At 49.1% G+C, this 5,133-nt stretch overlaps 1 protein-coding gene across 2 annotated transcripts in view; it reads left to right on the top strand.

The window, feature by feature from the left end:
• CELF3 (CUGBP Elav-like family member 3) overlaps window positions 1-5,133 on the top strand; it is an 84,103-nt gene that overhangs the window by 75,819 nt on the left and 3,151 nt on the right. The gene's annotated exons all lie outside the window — the stretch shown is intronic.

The raw sequence follows: 5,133 nt of genomic DNA on the forward strand, positions 1-5,133 counted from the left end.
CAAGTGACCAGAGTCGAAACCTCCCTGTCTCGTGTCTTCTTCCATGTGTCAGTAAGCAGTGTCGTTTTCCTTTGACTAAATGTCCTTTTTATTTTATTTTTTAGAAAACCCTTTTCTTATCGGTGAAGTTGCAAAAAAAAAAACAAATTTAAAGAACCGTTCGTTTTTCCACGCGCGCACGCACACACACAAAAACAAACGAAAAGAAAACCAAATTCCCGTTTTTTTTCTTTGCTGCTCAAAACCACGCCCACCCCCTCCCTCCCCCCTCCCCCCCTCCCTCCGACAGGGTGTTGCAATCATATCTTGAGACGACTCTGTTGCTAAGCCAACCCCTTCGCCTGTTGCGAGAGACGTAGCTCCGCCCCCCTTGTAAGTTGCATCCTCTGGAATGAACAAAAAGAAAAGTGATTGTTATTATTATTCTTTATTATTTGGAAAGAACAAACAAACAAAAACGTCATGTGATCCGAGCTGCACTCTTTTTGCATGACGTCTGCGTGGTTTAGCGTTTACTGGATGTGCCGTGAGTTTCTGGAACGTAGTTTTCGTTTGGTGAACTTATCTCCCCCTCCCTCCTTTCCCCCCCTTCCCATGCCTCCCCCTGCACAGCAAGCCCCCCCCCTCCACCACACACACACACACACACACACACACACACACACACAGGGGCCCCTGCACCCACACGGCCCCCCGTCTCTGCCCCCAAACTCCAAAAAGAGAGTCTCAATTCGATTTTGAACTGGGCGCCACCTCTGCCCCTTCCATCCCTTAATACTCCAAGCTGCCCCACCTGAGAACATTGCCTCACCCTCCAGTTTACCTGTATTTGGTTTCAGTCACCTTTTCTACCGCTGTCGTCACCATATCGCTGTGGCCTGTTCTTTTCTATGATTTCCTTGCCTGTGCTGTCTGTTGTTTCTTTTTTTCTTTTGCCTGTCTGTATGGTTGTTTCTTAATCTCTCAGACGCATTTGGCTGGTGGCTCTGTGCAATTGGTTTGTGCTTTTTGTTCTGTGGGCGAATGTAAAAAAATATATATATTAAAAAGTTTTCCTTTCCTCTCCCACCCACTCCCTGATCCTGTCTCTCCCCCCCCCCAAAAAAAAACCCCACCTTCCACCTTTGCTATATGGGGTCTCAGGCGCACTCGACACACGTTTTGTACCTGTAAACTGGTCCGCCGGACCAGATCCCAATCTTCCCACCCCGGGGTGTGTAAATTGGATAGGAAGGTGTGGCCACACAGCTGTTAATCACAGTGACATCCAAGGCAACACGGTGACCAAATACAATGATACAATATCAATATACACTCTTTATATATGATGAAATATATGAAATCCATTAAGAGTGCATATTTTGTGACTTTCAGAGATTCATAAGTTTTCTGTTTATGTGATTTCATATATTTCATATTACAGTATTTTTCGCTCCGTAGGGCGCACTGGACCATAGGGTGCACCTAGTTTTTAGGGGGGGGATAAAGAAAAAAAATTATTCCCCCCCAGCTGCCTGAGCTTCCCCCTTCCCCAGCCCCCAGAACAGGCTGCTATCCGCAAGCCTTCAGAGCTCGGCGGGAACTCCCGCCGCGCTCAGAAGGTTTGCGGATAGCTTCCTGAAGCCTGGAGAGCAAGAGGAGTCGGTGCGCACTGACCCCTCTCACTCTCCAGGCTTCAGTGAAAGTCTGCATTCGCTCCATAGGACACAGACACATTTCCCCTTCATTTATGGAGGGGGAAAAGTGCGTCCTGTAGGGCGAAAAATATGGTATATAAAGAGTGTATATTGATATCATATCATTGTATTTGGTCATCCTCTTGCCTTGATATTACTGACTATTGTTTGCAACACAGGGGTTAAATTGTTTGGTTAATCGCAGTGACATTACAAGACGCTGCATTTTGAAGCGTTACGTTGGGACCGCAAAGCAATAGCACAGTGGTACGTGGAAGCAAAGAAACTGCACACTGTATTTTGGCCGCCTGCAAACTGAACAGGAACATTCTGCTCACCAACTGGCAAACAGGGTCCAATCCTGCCAGCTGCAGGGATCTGATTTGCCAGCACATTGCCCACAGTGACATCAGCTGGTTGACAGGCGGGTGTGGTCTGAAGAAAACCACTTTGAAGGCCAACTTGGGCACACACACCCAAGGCGGGCCAAGACTGGGTTCCCTTGCCCACTGGGTTTAGGTACATAGTGCCGATTTGATGACTGCGGAATAACTACCGTATTTTTTGCTCCATAAGACACACCTATTTTTTAGAGGGGAATACAAGGGGGGGAAATTCTTTAAAGGGAGCGCTGAGCAGAGCCGCGTGGAGCGTGTGCGCGGCGCTTGCAGGCTTTTCCCCAAGAGCCGCACACACACTCCACGCGGCTCTTTAAAGGGAGCGCAGCTCTTGGGGGCTTTTCCGGGAGGTGGGGGAAGGGACTGAGGGGCTAAGCCAGAAGCTAGACCAGTGAGAGGGAGCACTGCGCAGCGATCCCTCTCTCTGTTCTGGCTTCTGGGATAGCCGCGCAGCCTGCATTCGCTCCATAAGACGCACACACTTTCCCCCTTACTTTTCAGGAGGGGGAAAGTGCGTCTTATAGAGCGAAAAATACCCGGTGAAACGGGTCAGGAGCTGTTCCCATCACAAACAAGGGTATTGAAAGAATTGCTTCCAACCTACCTTAGTGATTTGGTGCACAGGACTGAGAACAGCAGAAAAAGGGGGGGTTGCATCATATTCCCCAAGTTCGTGCCACTCCCCAAATTGCATACATTTGTTTGGGGCAAACGGAACAGACACAAGTCAACACTCTTGTGTGGCAAAGGTGATTCTCTCCCCCATCCCTCCCCCCCCAAAAAAAACACCCTGTGGGCTGTGCTCACAATTCACCCACCCCCTCAACACTCATGGTTCTCTACCCCATCCTGACCCCCATTGGACTGCCTTGCCTGCCTGACCCACCGCCCTACACCGTCTCCATCTCTTTGACCTGCTGCATGAACCTCTTTCTCTCTCCCCCAACCCCCTATTTTTCATCACTCCCTTCTGCAAACCTATTGGGTACCACTGCCATCCATCCATCCATCCTGGAGATTCCCGATTGGCTGTTCCACGGCAACCGTTGCCGCCTGCGGAATCTCTCATCCTGATGTGTTGTTGTGCTTGGCCGGCCGGGCTGTTCTTGTCCATGAGAATCCCCAGCTTCCAAAAAAAGGCCTCTACCTTTTCTTTTCTCGTTGTCGTTCTTTATTGTCGTCGTGGGTTCTTCCCGTGTGTTTGCTTTCTTTCTTTTTGTCGTCGTCGTTGGTGCGTGTGTGCGTGTGTGTCTGTATTTCTAGTTGCTAAAAAATAAAGCATCGTGGGGTGGGGCTCGTGGCCAAGGCCGTGTGGAGGCCGGACCCCCCCAGTGATGGGCTCCACAGGGCGGCTTCTCGACGGGGGTGGGGAGCGCGGACGATCATCCCGGTCATTTCAAACCACCAGACACGACAGACCCACCCACCCAAAAACGGAGGGTCGTTTTCTGCTTCCACCGCTCCCGTGACTGCAACATTCTTTAAAGAACTTTCTTGAGTGGATTATCGTGGCTACAACCCGGGGTTTTAAGATGGGGGGAAGCCAAAGAGAGTCAAAGCCCCCATAATATTTAATGCTGTGTTGTTTTTAACACTTGATTGGGAGCCCCCCAGAGTGGCTGGGGAAACTCAGCCAGATGGGCGGGGTATAAATATTATTATTATTATTATTTTAAAGCCCAAGGCAGGGGGAAAGGTAGAATAACACGAGGATTATCTTTAAGACCAAAACAGAGTTCGGGGCAGAGGTTAAGAAAAGGGGGGAATCTTCCCTGACCACAATTTATAGGAGCCAACCTGAGAGCAGGGTTCGGCCCACCACTCTCCATAAAAAGCCAAAACTCCGGAAAGTCCCCTAATGGGATCAGGTTCCTTGTCGGCTGCCATCTTGCCGTTCTCCGTGGCCTTCGGAGACACGGCAAAATGGCAGAACAGAGCTAATTGGATGGTCCTAAGCGGGTGTCTTGTGCTAGAGGGGACCCTGTCTGCTGGAATCTTGGGACGGCGTTGGTGGGGAACAGAGGGAAATTTGCCCTGCTTTGTGGGGTGGAGGCAGAGAGACAGAAAGGAGTAAGATTAAGATCTGACTCACCATCAGCGCCATTGCCTCGTCCTGCAAATCTAACCACAGGCGTTTTTCTGTGGCTATTCCTAAAAGGTTCTTATTACTATTATTAATGTACATTTGCGGAGCGCAGAGCAGCTGCCTTCACCCTGGGGGTTTCGCTGGCATTTTTTGAATGCAAATCCACCCAATTCGCACCGGCCGAAATGAGACATGAACCGAATCGCAGCAATCCTACAAAAATTCGTGCTTCTCCAAACTTTGCAGTGCAAAATTCTTACTAGATAGAAGTCTGCACCAAGATGCAAACTTTAGTGTGAATCACACACAAACAAATGCATCCGATTCGTGGAAATCGCTTGCAAAGATGTGCCCATTTTTAGTCCAAACCTTGTACAACAATGTGTACGCAATGAAAAATTCACTCCTAACACGAATTTTTGCAAGGTTTACTCTAAAAGAAATAAAGAATTTGCAAATTGCTGAGGAACACGTGGAAAACTGAATTTAAGACTGGGGGAAATGAGAAAGTGATGGAGCATAAATGGTCGGATCCATCCATCCTTACTTGACCGCTCAAAATTTACTAGCCTGATGTTTTAATCGTGGCTGCGTTGTTCGGCCAGGGAAGGAATCGCAACACACCCTCAAAATGAGATTTATTGACATACTGTACACCCTCTGGCGCAGTCGGGGGGGCGAGGACTCCAGAGGCCGGGGGAGCCTCTTCTGCAGCCCCCCAAGTGGGAAGGAGCTGCAAAAGACGCAGCCTATTCAAACATGGCCGCCTCACCCAGGTTGGGCAGAAATCAAGGGGAAGATTTCGATCCCAGGACTCCACGCAAACCACCCTCCTCTGTCTGCATGTCCTAGGCTTCCGGGCACCTCAGATTCTCTGTGACCCAGTGGCTTCAGCTGGAAAGAAAGACATTTAATATATATATCTCTGTTCTTTTTCTGTTGTTTGTTTCCCCTTTTCTCTCTCTTTTTCTAG

This window comes from Podarcis filfolensis (genome assembly GCF_964270895.1).
Source record: "Podarcis filfolensis genome assembly, chromosome: 16".
In the NCBI taxonomy this organism is placed as follows: domain Eukaryota; kingdom Metazoa; phylum Chordata; class Lepidosauria; order Squamata; family Lacertidae; genus Podarcis; species Podarcis filfolensis.